Here is a 16528-nt window from a genome sequence, read left to right as displayed (position 1 = left end):
GGCAGAGGACATGGCCTAATATGAAACAACCAGTGCTGGCAAAGTAGAGTGAGGGTTAAGGAAAAGAGGAGTTGTGAGGGGTGTGACTGCAGTGGGGGAAGGAGGGAGGAGAGGATTTAGGCTGTGTGAGGTGGGATAAGGCAAAGGGGTGATGTGTGGGTTGTGTGAAAAGAGAAGGTTGGAGTAAGGAAAGACCAGGATGTTATGGGATGAAGGACTGGTATGAGAGGTTATGGGAAAGAACTGAGAGACAGGACTGGTGAGATGTTTATAGGGGAACAGAGAGAATGAGGAATCTATCAAAGATGCTAGGGCAGGGCAGGTAGGTGTGTATGATAGGATGGGCACTAAAAACTGATTAGAAAGAGTGAAAGGGTAGGATATTTCCTCTTCCCATTCCAAATCCTCCCCTTTCTTCCTTATCCCTGATTCTCTCCTTCCTCCCTTCAACCCTCATCTTCTCCTCCCTGTGTTGCTACCCTCCATCTTTTATCCTACTACCCCCCTCCTCTCAGGAGATCCCTTCAACTTCCCTCCTTAATCCCTTGCCCCACTCAGTAAGATCCCTTTCTTTTAAGAACAGCCAAGTAAATGAACAGGCCCTAAAAATATCAAAACTTTGCTAAATTAATATTTTAGTAAGCAAATATGCCAACATGATAGTGACCTTCATTTTCAATTTTTATATTTTTGGCGCCGGCCATCCATTGCTCCTACCATGTGACAGGGGCTGACCAATGGCACCGGAAGCCCCTGTGTCAAAGGTCAAAGGCTATCGGCGCCATTTTGAATACCGGCAGCCATCGGCATGAGTGCAGGAGATGGCTTCCCAGACCCCCCTGCTGGACCACCGGGGAGTTTTGGTAAGTCTTGGGGGGGTCAGGAGGGTTGGGGGTTTAGTTAATTCAATTTTAGCCAGGAAACGAATAAGAATGAACGCATGAACGTATCTGGCCCCCCCCCCCCCCCTGACGAATACAAATACCGAATGCAACGTATGCCGTCCCTCTGCACATCCCTAATTTCCAGTATAATAAATCTATTATATTAGAAAAATAATTTGGGGCTGGCACAGTGCAGGATTCAGGAGGGCACATGCTCACATGCCTCTGACTACTTCAAAAGGATCGTCACTGCACAGACCAAATTAAGTATGTTGGAAGGAGTGGGGATATCCTAGTAAAAAGCTGCCCAATCCTGTCCGGATAACCCCACAGCCAGGGATTGATTTAGGTTTGTGACACACCTAGGCATTGTTGGTACTGTCACCCCCCACATTCAGTAAGGTTGGACAACAGGGAGCTGAAGGTCTAAGGCACAGCAGAGAGGAAGATTCTGCAGCAAACATTAGAAAATTCTGATGTACTTTAGTGACGAGCTTTCAAGAGTTGTCCTCTCCATCCAGCTCCTCTTAAAAGCTTGTCTCAGATATATAAAGCAGTCAAAATAATAAATATTTCCATCTTTTATATTGTATTGTCAAGTAGTTTTCCAAACTTGCTTCTGTCTGAATAACTTTTTATATAGGTGACGAAGAGATCTTAAGTTATAGAACAGGAGAGGGAGCTCTTGGAGCAAAGAGAAGATGAAAGAACTAGGGATGGGGAGAAGGAGAGGACTGGGATAGGCAGGATGGGAAATGGGGCAAGCCTGAGGAAAAATGAGGAAGATGACAAGAGACTACCAGGAATCTGGCACAGGGAAGAGGAGGAAGGTTCTGGGACTGAAGAGGAAATAGATCCTCCCTTCTCTGATCTTTCCTATTTCAGAGGTTGGGGGTGAAAGGTTTATTTGAGAACCTAAGGTGAAAGAAGAAAGGGAGGTTCCAGTTTCTGGAGAACTGAGTCAGATCAAGGGAGGAAGAATCAATTGCAATAGGGAGAGAGAGGAAGAGTCACAGGCTCCAAGTCCTGCTCCCCCTTGCATTCCCATCCCTCTAACCTACCACCCATCTGGCAAAAAACAGCGCCAAATCCTCACATATAAACACTACCACCTCCCCATTGCCAAACACACACCCCTCTTAACCTTCCCATAATGATCCGGCTGCTCCAGATTGACCCCCATTTCCTACTGCTGCTAAATGAGAGGCTGGATTAGAGAGCATTGTGGCTTTTTTTTTTCCTAGTCTGTCTGCTCCATTCTGAGTCCTTACCCTCGTATTCCTTGCAGGCTACCTGGGAGGAGAAGGGCTAGAGCAGGACACTGAGGGCTATGCTGAATCTGCTAAAAGAGTCAACTTAGCTGGGGGGGGTAGTAAGTCAGCAGCTGCCACCCCCCACACACAAATTTTTGCTGCCCTAGGCACAAGCTGTGCGCACCTATTGATAAATCCTAGCCTCACCACAACCAGTTAGGTTTTGAAGATAGCCACAACGAACATGTTTGAGAAGCCTGCATTCACTGGAGACCCAATGAATGCAAGTTTCTCTCTTGCATATGTAAACCACCTGCACAAGAGGCCTCCCACCCGCTATTACACGTCCTAAGGCTGAGAAGGATAGGAAACCTCAGCTGTTAACATGCAAGGGGCACACAATCCTTCTTTCCATTTTAGTATGTAACTTTAGGGCCCTGTAACCCTCTCAGTTTAAGTCTCTTGGTAGTTGGGAGAGGAAGCAGGATTAAAAAAAAGTAAAGGGCGATGGGATATAAACTAATACACTTGTATATTTGTTTTCTTTTAGAAACTAGTAATGCATTCAGTTAACAATTAGCAAAACTATACTGTATCTTATGAATTTAATGTTAGTGACTTCTAGTATTCCCATTATTTTTCAGAACCTACTCTATTACAAAATTTTATCAGATAAGTATATATACTGTATTTCTATTACAATTTCAACAGAAGGTAACTTACTATGTGTAAATATATAAATATTAAGATCAACATAATAAGAACATAAGATACCCCACACTGAGTCAGACCAAAGATCCATCAAGCCCAGTATCCTGCCTCAGAGTAGCCAATTCAAGTCACAACTATCTGGCAAGTACCCAAACAGTAAACAGATCCTGTGTGATACACTGAGTTTCTGATATCACAACAGATTCTTCACAGGTAAGGCAATTACTTAAATGTTACTTTTCTAATTTTCTTACTTTTTTCTCCTTTATATTTGTCTATTCTCAGTTTGTTTCTTTGTACTATATATTGGTTGGTGTGCACACTTGGTTTTTCAGCAGACATTGGTGTATGCTGTTTCTTGGTGCTTGAGTGTTGACTGTCCCAAATCCTGTGTCCTCTTTGCTGTTCTTCTCCCTATCCTAACCTCTACTAATTCTTTACACATTCCCTGTGGCCTTTATCCTGAAGTCTTTGTTTACTCCTGAGGGAATTCTGTGCTACTACAGAGCATACAATTTGCACAAAACTCCCTCCTGCGCATAACTTCCATTTTCTGCACAGAATTTGGCGAAAATGAAGGCCCCAGCATGCCACAAAAGTAGCCCATCTAGCTTGAGCAAAGATGGAGCATGTGTAAGACTAAGCCGGGAGGGTGGAGAGCATGTGTGTGGATGCCAGAGAGGACGATTGCAAAGGAGTGTATATGTGAGAGACTGGGAGCTGGTGTACGTGTGAAAAAGGGATTGTGTATGCAATGGAGTGAGGGGGCTTCTTTGAGAGAGGGAGTCTGAGTGAGAAAACCTATGTGAAGAGGTGTGTATGGGAGCCAATGTGCAGGGGTGTGAGAGACATACAAGCCAATACAGTAAAATGCGCGGGAGAGCCGGCGCTCCAAGGCGAGCGCCCGGTCCCCCGCACACCCAGGCCACTCTCCTGAGCATGCAGTAATAAGGAGGTGCTAGGGACACTAGCGCAGCCCTAGCACCTCCTTTTTGGTAGAAGCAGCAACTGTCAGCTGGTTTGACAGCCGCTTAATTTTACCGGCATCTGTTGTCGAACCTGCTGATGAGCCACGGGTTCGGAAAACAGACACCGGCAAAATTGAGCGTCCTTCCAACCCGCGAGCTGATTTTTTTTTCATGATTTTTTTTGGGGGCCTCCGACTTAATATCGCTATGATATAAAGTTGGAGGGTGTACAGAAAAGCACGGCACTTTTCCCAGTCCCAGCTGAAATTAACTTGGCTGCACTTCTTACTTTCTGTACGGCACAGGAATAACTAATAGGCTCATCAACGTGCAGTTGCATGTTGCAGGCGCTATTAGTTTTTGGGGGGTTGGACACGCGGTTTCCCCGCACTATTACCCCTTACTACATAAGGAGTAATAGCACATCAAAAACGCACATCCAGATGGGGCTAACTATGCACTCTGCCAAGCGCACCGTTCTGTATTGGCCTGATAGGTAGCCTGTATGAGGGGATGTGTGCATGTGAGTCTTATGAGGTGGCATGCATGTGCACTTGAGAGCACGCCTGTGTGAGGGATCAAACTCTGGGAGTGGAGATTTGAGTGGAAGGGATTGAGCCTAGAGGAGGAGAGGAGAGAAGTGGCAGGTGCCTGAGAGAGGGCACAGTGAAAGAAGACTGGCCAGAGGACAGGTGGGGTGGGAAGGGACGCTCGAATGTTTATAATTCTGCATCATTAACTTTTCTGTATTAATTTTAACTTAAAGACTCGTGTATATTGTGTTTTGACCAATATAAAGTATGCCGAAGTTTATAGTATTTTACATTTGTGTGCAGAATTACTCCAGGAGTGCTTGGACTTTCTATGACTAAAAACAAAAGAATTTCTCCTTACCTTAATTAAAAAAACAACTTGTCATTTCATGTGTCCTTAACTGGTTAAATATTCATTGCATTCTATGCCCAGGTATAGTGGAGACGTGATTCTTTGCTCCTTCAAGCTACTGCCTGCATATAGATTCAATCAACTTAGGGTATGTTTTATTTAATCAGTTAACTGTTTACACCACTTTCCAAATACACTGCTGCCTAATTACACTAATTTATTGGCCCACGCATCAGCTTTATAAAATCAATCAACTCCCAGAGTTCTCAGGCACCAGTCAGGTAAGGCTATCAATGAAACAAGCTACTTTTTTTCTTTTGCTTTCTCATAGATCAAACATGCCTATTATGTCCTTTCAATGATTTGTTACTTTTTAACTTCTGTACTCAATGGATGAGCTGACTTGGGTCTTCTACCTTGTGTGTGTCAAATCTGACACTATCACTTTCACTCAAGTCCTCCCTTCTGTGTTATCTACTTTGTTTGGAATTCTGTGCAGAGCTAGTTAATGTAAACCCCTTTTTTTTTAGTAAAACCTGGCCTGGACCATAAAATATTTTTGACTTGGAGTGACAATTTTATTTCATATTGTCACCTAGACAAATTCCGTGGCTGCCTCACCTGCCCTCTATTTACCTGACTTTCTACCAGCTTGTTTCCCAAGCTGACTCTTAATATGGGTCCTTAGGTAAGTTTAAAATTTCCAGGGTTAATTTTTCCTCTGCTACATTTATTCATTGTGGATATCCTGAAAACCTGACTGGTCGTTTGTCACAAGTACACATGTGAGGAAACACTGCTCTAATTGCAAATAAAGGCTCTGGCACCAGAATCCTAGCACTGCTAATTGAGGAAGGAACTACCAAGTCAAACATTGTACAAGTTTACAGAAAAGTGTTTAAATGTCCTTTAGAAACATTTGGGCAGAGCGTAACTGTATAACCCGCAGTCTGACACCAGTTGAATAGGCGCTAATAAATCCCCTAATGCAAAAAGGGGATTCGCACCTATTCAACACCCAACATGGAGTCTAATGGCACTAATCACATGCAAATGCATGTGATTGATGTTATTAGCATTCACTCCAGATGCAAAAAAGTACATCTAGGACCCACATTTAGTGCTCAGCAATTAATGCCTGCTCCATCAACCAGTACAGAAAAGCAGAAAAAAACTGCTCTTCTGTACTGCCTCCTACTTAAGTAGGAGGGAAAACAAAATTAAATAAAGTTAAAAAATAGAAAAAAAACACACTGGCAGTCTGGTGCAAGAAATAGACGCTCAAATGACAAGCATCAGTTTCCTGAACCCCCTGGCTGTACGTTTAGGAAAACCAACACCGATAAACTCAGCATCAGTTTTCCTAACCAGCGGACTGCCGACCCCGATCAGGTTCTTGTTAGTAAGGAGGCGCTGGGGGCGCGCAAGCAACCCTAGCGCCTCCTTACTAACGCAACCCCCTAATTTTTTATTGCATCGGCCCCTTTACATGAAAATTCAGATTAGGCAGCTTCAACCATGAAGCTAAGATCCAAAGTTTTCATCAACAGGACTTCATACCAAGTCCCAAGCACTGCCCAACTCGCTACACATTAGAAAGCAGTGTTTATACCACACTATCTTATGAATCCATCTCTTCAATCCTGAATGGCATTTGTACTGCACTTGTTACATTTACATTTAGGTAGCCAACCAAACCATTTCACTAGTTAGGTACTGTACCAATTTCAAAAAGATCAGTGCACATAAGTGAACAATAGACTAAAACTTTATAAAACCCTTATTTTAACTTTCAATACAAATACCTACAGCAGCTGAATATAATCTATGAAGTGCCTGAAAGGCAGAATGTAACTCAAATGTCAATCTTCCCACACAGAAACAGGATTATATTTACAATGGCATTTTATCACAAAGTACTTAGACACTATACAAGATCAACTGAGGTTAACCATTTGCCAGACTGTCTCCAGTAGCACAAATTCTGTCAAAGCCTCAGCCTAGAGACAATCACTAAACTGGCAGTGAAATATCCTGCAGCAGACTGTACAGCTCCTTGACAATATCTTTTCCCCAATCCGCTCAGGACTTTCTTTTAAGACTATAAAGAACATTCCTTCTATTTTCTACTGACATTCTATCAGCTTTCACCCAAAAGATCACGATGTGAAACAGAGGTTCCCCCCCACCTTCCCTTGAAAAAGATTACTCCATAGTAGATCAAGGTCCAGAATGCATGTACAGCAAAGAACTAAAGGCCATTGGCGAAAGTCACTGCATCACTAATCAATGTCCACTCTGTGGGAGGCACTTAACTGCTGACTAATCTGGTATATCCTGTTGCCCAGCAACTCCTGTGAACTTGGTTAAAGAAAAACATACGAGATCCAAAAAGAATAAATTGCTGGGGGGGGGAAAAAAAGGAACCATTATCGCTATAAATAAAGAATGGCAAGCAAGGTTAATCACCTTAAGGCAATAATTGCCTCAACCAACTCAAGGTCCAGTTTACATCAACTGAGGGCTGCAAGAGCAACAAGAATTAAGACAAATATATACTGTATACAGAATAGCTACAAAAACAAATCTACTATACACTAAAGTGATCATTTAAAAATGTCTCCTAAGCCTTTAACAGTCAGCAGATCCAAAAACCAGATAATACACAAAGACAGGGATGAGGGACAACAGGTGAAGTGGCCCTTATCAAGCTATCTGGTTGACGTAGTTCATTAAAAAGGGAGGTAGTGCATGAAGTAAAAACAGTCATTTGCAATCACCCAGCAGGCAAGGTAAGCAAATGAAACAAGCGCAGTGCTTCAAAAATAAGGGGAGTGTACTAGTCAAGTGTGGATTTCTGCCCACTCAGCAGGCTTCTTCCCTTGCAGGAAATACTGCCTTCAGCTGCAAGACTAGAGACTGCAAAAGCAGAGTCCCTACCTAGTGAAGTGGGAAAACAAACCCTTCATTCATATGGGCATCCACATTCCCTGGGTGGGAGTGTCTTCACAAACCAGGGCAAATACCAAAAGTAAAAAAGAGCACAGACTAAAAACATGATACCAGAAAGGACCCAGACCTTAACCAAACACACTGAGGAAAGAGATACAGGCTGCAGGTGGCCACATCCTTAGCAGCTCTCCAGGACCTAGTACAGAGTCCATTATTACACAAGACAACTGGAGTTAGGCCAGTTTCTTCACTTGGGAAAAAAAAAAAAGCTAAATCCTGGAAAACTGGAAAATCTAGTGTTAGGCAGAGGAAAGAACCAAAATCTGAAAGTTAAGAGTGTGCACACAGGAAGTCTCTTAAAATTAATATTCACTATTACTAAGTTACTATTAGGAAAAATATGAAGGCACCAACTTCACAGATAAAGCACAGCAACAGATTCTCTACAAAGGATATATTTAGTACAAATACACTGACCAGACCAAGTATATACCATAAATCTAATATGTAATTTGTCTCAGATCCTGGGAAAATACACCCAAAGGCAAAAAATGTATTTACATAGCCTCTCCAAAACAAATGCACATACTTATTAGAAGCACACAAAGAATTGCCTCTGGTCCAAGGAGATCTAAGAGAGCAGCTGAGCTGGACTACAGTGAGAATAAAGAGGAAAGTTGCCCCACACCTGCATTGCTGAAATCCAGAGCTCTGCCCCCCTCCCCTTTTTGCCCAGATTCATAAAATTTCAAGAAAAATGCTTGGAATATTCCCAAAACAGCATTGCCACCTTTGCAAACAAAAATTCTTAGGCTACTTAAACTTCAGGGCACCTCCCACTTCCTCTCCACAAGTTTGCATGTCTCACCAGGAGGAAGTCTGGAGTCCTTGGGGCCTGAGAGGGCAAAGGGGCCAGAGGAGTAGAGAGCGAGTGGAAGGGACTGTGAATTCTGCATCTAATAACTTCTGTATTAATTTAAAATGTAACTAGACTCATGTAAATTGTGTTATTTTGACCAATATAAGATATGCAGAATTTACAGAATTAAGTTTTTGTGCACAGAATTCCCCCGAGAGTATTATTAACCACAACACTAACCTAAAAGGCAGGGGTGCCAACTCTGGTCGGAGAGCCAGACAGGCCAGGTTTTCATATCAATGAATATGCATGAGAGATTTGCATACAATGCAAACAGTACATGCAGATTTCATTTAAATATTCATTGTGGATATCCTGAAAACCTAGCCTGTTTGTGGCTCGAGGACTAGAGTTGGCCACCCTTGCTCTAAATTCTAAGCTGCCTTGCACACAAGATGCTCATTGCACACCTTAAAGCAAAAGAGCACAAGCAGAATAGCATGCACATCATGCCCATAGCACAAAGATATTCAAGCAAATGCAAAATAGCACATGCTGAAGCAAACTAGCTTCCACAAATGAGTGAGCCAGAGAGGTGGGATGTGTTAGAGGGAGCCCGAGTGACTCCATGGGAATTTAAAGACAAGTTACCCTGTCTCATGCTCTGATGTAACAAAATGTTTTAACTCCAGTTAGTGCTAGTTAACACAGATTTTACTTGAGTGCATTAAAAACAGGGGTCCCTGCAGGATGCAGTAAACTAATGGGATGCAAACCTAGGAGCTAGAAAAGCATGCTAAATGAAGAATGTGTTCAAATATGAGTTAACCTGAAAAATCTGCACTAATGCAGAAAAGTGCTTTAAAACAGGAGTAAAAAGATGCGCTTGAAGCTGGAAGGAGCATGAACAAAATGACCTTGCAAGATTGTGCTGAAGTCAGGATGCCCAGTGCCAAACATGCATGCAAGACCATTTGGACTAGGCATGTCCAGATAAATTAAATTATAAGATCTCTAAGGTGGGCAACTACAGCCAAACAAGCATGCACTCGGGTAGCTGTAACTGACTTTCACAGGTTTTATCCTTTAATTTTAAATTGGCATGCCCTGCCCAAATGGCCTTGCATGAGAGATTGTGCCAAAGTTGGGATGCCCAGTCTTGCATGCAAGGCCATTTTTGTCACAAGCCTTCCAAGTTCAAGCATTTACCTCATTACTCCTGTGTTTTAACTCCTTGGCCTGAGGTGCACTAAAGGTTAACTCATTTCTGGTGGCCATATTCTATTGCCGTACCCACGTGATAGCATCTAGATGCTCCTACACTGGGCACAGGAATATAATCTTTGGTCACCAGAAAATGTGTTCACTCCATATCAAACCAAAGAAGTTATATCACCAAGATAAGCTTTCCAAGATTTGCCCCTACAGCTGAACAAAACCAAAAGCTCTGACACAGGCACCTTCAGATAAATATGCACTTTGGTGGTGTTCATCTTAACATACTGTTCACCTGTAGGTGAAAGCCCCAAAGAGCTTACACACTGTTCGGCTATACGTTCCAGCCCTAGAGATTTTGCACTGAAAAATTAAGTCCTTATTTAATATAAGGTGGAGTACCACACTGGACAAGACAAATTTGGCCAAAAATGTGAGTTTACTCCACCTCTGACTGATGAGTTATATTGCTAATATAAGCTCTAAGGCAGGCACAGTCACAGGTTTTGTTTTCCTGAACAGTATTGCACACATTGCTTAACTGTACACTATTCAGTTGTTGGTGCCCATCACTACAACTAAACATTTTTACAGCATTACACAGCTGTACAAAAAACCACCCCTGCTCTACAGAGCTTACAATCTAATAAGACTTACAGGACAAGAGACTTGGGGCATTTCATAAAGACAATAGTTAAAAAGAAATGAAATAATTAGGCTAAAGTATGGCTACCTGGTTCATCCTACCAGCAGCCTATGCCTCTGTCAAAGATTAAACCATTTAAGTTCTCAGGACCAGTATAGTGAAACTGTAATTGGCTCATTAAATCAGTTACTGTCCCATCTGTTACTTGTAAAACTGCAGAGATTTAAGAGCTAATACATGCCAACAAGCACTGACACACCCCTCCCTAAAGAGTGTAGGGAATCACAAACACCATAAAGAGTCAAATGCCCCAGGGTGTACCTCAAGGGCTGAGGCAGGAGAGGAAAAGCATCAAAAGCCTGAGTGGCGCAAGCAAGCAAATCAGATGGCCAGTGCAAGAGAAAAAGCCGCCATGTACTGTAAGTGAAAGGCATTTGAATGGCGAATCCGAGACAACTAGAGTAGGGTTTACCTGTTACAGTAGGAAGAAAGCAATTGATCCTATCAGTGGAGTAGCATAGCCTATTAAACTATAACGATCAAGCCATGCAAGTAATGTGCAAACGACCAGTTCAATGAAATTATGAATGATTCATTAAATCAGTTAAGGTTCCATCTTACTTGTATAACAGATTTTAGAGCTAATATATGCCAATGAGCATTGCCCCCCCCCCACCCCAGACAGCTTACAGAATTGCAAACAGTATAAAGGCAACAAAGCTCACAGTGCAGGGAATTACAAAGGTGACTGTACCCCCAAGGCATACACTGCAGGAAGTTACTAACAGCACAAATGTAAACTGCTGAAGTGAGGAATGAGCTCCACTGCAAACAGCATGAAGGTGTCTAAACATAAACCACCAAGGCATGGAGCATGGGGGTTTACAAAGGACTAGACAGGCCTTGATAGTAAGATGGAAAAACAAACAGGTGGGGAGGAGAAACTTGCATTTTTCATATTTTTTCTAGGGACACCACACCCCCAGTATAACCAAACAAGGTTGGAGAATTAGGATAATATCCAATAGCAAACAGAGGCCCAAATCTCCCTTGCTGATACATAATAGGTCTAACAGCATGACCTCCAACATGTCTTCCTCAACATCCTCAGTTTCGCCAAACTGGTTGCTAAGATTCTACTGTTCACACCTCCCAAGTTTTATTTTCTAATAGCTCTTCAATATCTTGTGATTCAGGAAATCTGATACAAAGTTCTGCCTCTGAATAGGTTGATACAAATACTATCCTCACTGCCTCAATTGCAGTAACAAGGAAAAGCACACTGCTAATTATGGGTGTCATGTATTTGCTACCCTAATGCCAGTGTCAGATGCTTCTCCAACCTTTTCCCTCTACTGCAAGGCAGGGAAGAACAGATGGCACTGGTACATTAACTCCAAATTTCTATTTCTTCTGCATGTGGCTTTTTTTTTTTTTTTTTTTTTTTTTTAATACTCTAATTTAGGTGCAGGGCTTTTTTTTGTCCCTGCCCCAACTCCCTACTCTTGCTTTTCCTGACATGATGGCATCAAGTGCACTACCTACTGGAAATTTGGATATTTCAATATTTGTGTACTAGAATAATATGCTCCCCATTCACAATACCACTGCTGTGTGTGAAGAATGCAGACAATAGAGTACATATTGTGTACTGTGCTGCCTGCAGTGTGCAGAAGATAAGTAGGTATTGGCTTGACTTTAATAAAAATAAGTTTAAGCATAAATACTGACCTCAGATTCCAGAGAGCAGTTTACTGCAGAACTGCTATTCTGCTTGACTATGCCATCTTTAATATACAGTTCCCCACATCCCATACAATCTTATTTTGATGAAAACAGCTTGCCTGTTAATTATAATTGCCTGAGCTCTATCCCTTCCTCTCCTAGCTATCACTGGTTCAAACCCCAGCTTACTAGTTAGAGTTAAGCCCTGCCCATTAACACTTTCACTGATACCTCTTGCGTGGATACATTTTGCATTCAAAATGTAAGCATTCAGTGGAGGGAAATATTCATGGTTTATTTTTGAGTGGAGTAGCAGTCTTGTGATTAGAACAGGGTGAGAACAAAGGAAGCTGGGTTCAAATCCTGCTCACACTCCTTGCCTCAGATACAAGTTTAGATTGTAAGCCCTATGGGGACAGGGAAATATCTACTGTACCTAAATGAAAAGGCATGAGCTAGATCTAATGCAAGCATTGTTACTGTCAGATAAATACGGCTTTATGGTAAAGATAATTATGCAGTTTACCAAATGTGAATAAGATGAGAGGTTTAAAAATTGAAGGTCCCAAAATGGAATGATTATCAGTATTGATAGTGCTCAAACCTGGAGGATAGACCCAATGGGGAGGAGAGATTAAGCATGGGAAGGGGTACAAGTCATATATGATGAGAGCTAGGAAACTTTTTAGCCTCTGAAAGAGAAGAGAAATCTGCAGGGCCAGATCTCATGATGGGGAAAATTCTACAGAGAAAGATTAAGGTTAAATATTTTTCTGTACTGCATTATAAATTACTCAAAGAATGATTATATTGCATTATCTGAAAAAAGTCTTCAGAATTTTGCAGATTTTTAAAAATATGATGCGCAAATTTTTACATGCAGATTTTCCCTAGGGGCATAAATTGGATATATGGCATAGACTTCTCTCCCCCTTACCAACAACCAACACCTCTGAAAATGCTGTTTGGCAGGTGTTGCTCTAGCTCCCGTACTACAACTGTTTTAAGCCAGGTTATTGGTCTTCAGGTGGACTGTAATAGTTGAGTCCTCATTTAATACTAAATATGGTTTATATTCCTGCTAAGGATTCCAGTAGTCATTTAAAATTCTCCTCCCCTCCAAATGTGTCCTCAAGTTGATACCTTGATGACAGAATCCCCCCAAGAGTTTTCAATTTTGGGATGTTTTGACTGTTTTGGCAATTTTGTGTACAGGTAATCTCATCAACTTTGATACCAGATCAGATGTCATTTCTGGAGTATCTGTTTTAATAAAGCTTTTAAGGCATTTGGTATAGGTGTAATTTGCTGTGAAGAGCAGGATTCTGCATCAGTTCTTACCCAAAGACCAAAGCCCCTTTAATTTTGCTCTTTTGTGGAGTGGATGAAAACATGAAAGCTGCATACCAGGGTATGACTAATGTTAGCTAAATAATCCATTTTGCATTGCAAAGGACTTGAGACAACCCAAGCTGTAAGATCTTGAGACTACAACACCAATTACACGGAATGATCACATCAATCAGTTCTATATGTATTTTTTATTATTTATTCATAAGTATCCCACAAACCCCTTAGACTGCCACTTAATTTGAATGGGCAGTATATGACAATGCCTTTAGACTAAGGGCAGCAGGCACAGGAGCTAATGGGTAATGTGTGGAAGGCTCCCCTGGTTTGGGTCCTTGCCCCCCAAACCTATGTTTGTGATGGGACTATATAGGTGACCCAGGGAAATGTGCTAAAAAGCTACACTGGTAAAAACCGTACTCCAGATATGTAGAGAAACTCTGTAGAGGAAGATTCCTTTTCCTGTAATAAGAGCTGTGCCAAAGAAGGTGGTTGTGCATCTGCAGAAGTCGTCAGTTATCTGGTTAACCAGGCACAGTAACAGGAGAGATCATCTGATGTCAGGAGCCAATGAGAACAGCAGAAACCCCCAGAAGTACTGGGGAGCTTGCTGATCACCCAAAAACAGAGGAGCAAGCCATGCTGGTTTTACAGCATGGCGGTGGTAACGGAGGGAAAGCGCTTGAGGCTCAGCAGCAGGGACGAGGGAGGGGAAGCATAAATGTTAGGAGGCGGGAAGACAAATAAGGCAAGGGGAGGGAGACTCAGGCGTGAATGCTAGTTCAAATTAGGAACAGGGATTGGTGGGTTATAGGTGACGTCAGCAGAGCAACGGGCCAGTTCGTCGAGGGAAGCAGGGAGGTAGGAAGGTGAATTTTGTGCTGTGGTAAACGAAACGTAAATAAATAGAAAACTTCAGTGAAGGGGACGGCTCAGCAAGGGCAGCTCAGGCTTATAAGATGAGGAGATTAGGAGAAAAAAAGTTTGCCGGTAAGTCAGGGTAGAGCCGGTCCTAAGAAAGGGGGAAAGGCTCACCCTGTGGCTGGGGCTGCAGGCACACAAGTCCCCTGGGCCCCCCGGGACACCCCCACCCAGGGTTGGAGAAGGAACAAGTAGCAGTCAGTTCAGGTGAAAGTGGGCCGGAGGCAGAACCCGAGCTGCAACACAGCCCAGACATGGCCCCGGATAGCCCCCATCGTGCCCCCTGGACTCGTAGATCCGTTGGAGACCACCCCCAGCCCTCAGAGATCGGCACGGACCCCCCCAGTAGGGGTCCAAGGCAAGCAGTGCTCAGTCGAGAGGCTTGCAGGGAGAGAGATGGCAGCACACGCCATTCCTATAGCAGAGCAGGGCGTCGAGTTGTTGCCAGTTGGAGAGATGACCCCGGTCACAGGACAGACACGAGGCCTGCAGGCATGACCACGCAACGGAGGGAGAAGGGCAGGCAGCGCCAGCTGTCTCAACTGCGAAGAGAGGGTTTGCGGCAGTCAGAGGCGGCGCGACTGGAGATGGCTGAGGATGGAGAGCACGTGGAGCAGCAGCCGTGAGGGGTCAGGAGATGCAGGCATGCAGAGGTCGTGAGCACGGGCAGACATGCGGTGAGTGTGGCCGCATGCGCCAGGAAAGGGAGGGGATGATCATATGGTGGGGATGCAGCAAGGATTTGGGGGCTGGCAGGAATGGAGTACATGTACTCAAAAAGAGGACAGAGGAGGGGATGGGGGAAGAGACTGGCAGCCAAGACGGGAGCATGGAAGTGCACATAGTATCTAGAGTAGAACGTGGACCTTTTCAGGAACCGGAGAAATCGGGGCAATAAGTTGCTGGCAGAGCAGGTACTGGGGCTAACGTGTTTTCTCTTGCAGATACAGGTGAAGAAGCGAGAGAGCACATCTCACACTGAACAGCGATGGGTGAAGGACCCGCTTCACCCCAGCGTGGATGGACCTGTAGTGGGATGAGCTGACAGACTGAGGGGAGAGGCCGCTAAGTCTCGCATCTGGGGAACGGAGGAAGGTAACGAACACAAAGGGGTGCAGGAGCATATGGTTAGAGCTAAGTCCAAGAAGCACAGTGGTGTCAGTAGTTCCAGTGATACAGATAGTAGTTCTGACTCATCTTCAACATCCAGCACAGGCAGGCAGGCAGGAGAGAGGAAGAATGGGGCCAGCGAGGGATATGGGGCACCCAGCATTGGCTTCTTTGACCCAGCTTTGGGAAGGGGTGCTGGGTAAGATATGGAAGCGAATAAAGAAATGTAATTATGTTAACATCTTCAGCTTGGTGGAAGGCAGAAGAGGGAGAAAGAGGGGTAAGGGAAGCAAGATAAATAAAGGGACTTGAGACAGGTGTCCGGGTGCCAAAAAAACCTATTAAATTGGATGAGAGGTTTTTTATGCTTAGCCAGTGTGGTGGGCCATTACCGGCCAGACCAGCATGGGGCCTTACTGGCGTACTGCGATAGTATTTGGGGGCATTCAGGGATTATGAAGGATGGGCGTGGCTTAATTATGATGAGCGATTCAGAGAAAAGATGGCTGGTAACAGGTTCATGTCATGGGGAACGCAGGATATTAATTTATGGCTCATGCAAATGACAAAAGTCCAAGGTAGCAAAAGCTAGCACTGGAGGGTTTGGGGGCACGGGGGATGCACAGAGCAGATGGGGAGGTGCGGTGGTAGGGGATGCAGCAATCCGGGCAGGAGGGATGGTAGGAAAAGATAGCAAAGCGGTTCCAAAAGGTGATGTATGTTGGCGTTTCAATCGAGCCACCTGTTTATTCCTGGAATGCAAGTTCCAGCATGCGTGCTCCAATTGTAATGGGGCACACCCCAGCGCTAAGTGCACACAGACAGGGCCTAAGACAGCAATGAAAACTGGTAAACAGTGAAGGGAGATGATTCCAAGGGACAGGTACAAACAAAGAATGGGAGAGGGGAAAGAGGAAAGGGAGGGTAATTTAAAAAAAAATTATACATAAAATCATATAATAAAAAAACTACTACAAGAATACATACAGCGAAATTGATAAAGTACAATAATGCACAAAAGGGGAGGAAGAATTTGCAGAAAGTCATGA

General features: G+C 43.6%; 1 protein-coding gene across 2 annotated transcripts in view; it reads right to left on the bottom strand.

The window, feature by feature from the left end:
• The window catches only part of LOC115083233 (microtubule-associated tumor suppressor 1 homolog), a 218753-nt gene that overhangs the window by 165065 nt on the left and 37160 nt on the right, over window positions 1-16528 (bottom strand). The gene's annotated exons all lie outside the window — the stretch shown is intronic.

Source organism: Rhinatrema bivittatum, chromosome 1 (assembly GCF_901001135.1).
Source record: "Rhinatrema bivittatum chromosome 1, aRhiBiv1.1, whole genome shotgun sequence".
Taxonomy (NCBI): Eukaryota; Metazoa; Chordata; class Amphibia; order Gymnophiona; family Rhinatrematidae; genus Rhinatrema; species Rhinatrema bivittatum.
This window is presented reverse-complemented; position numbering and strand designations above follow the sequence as displayed.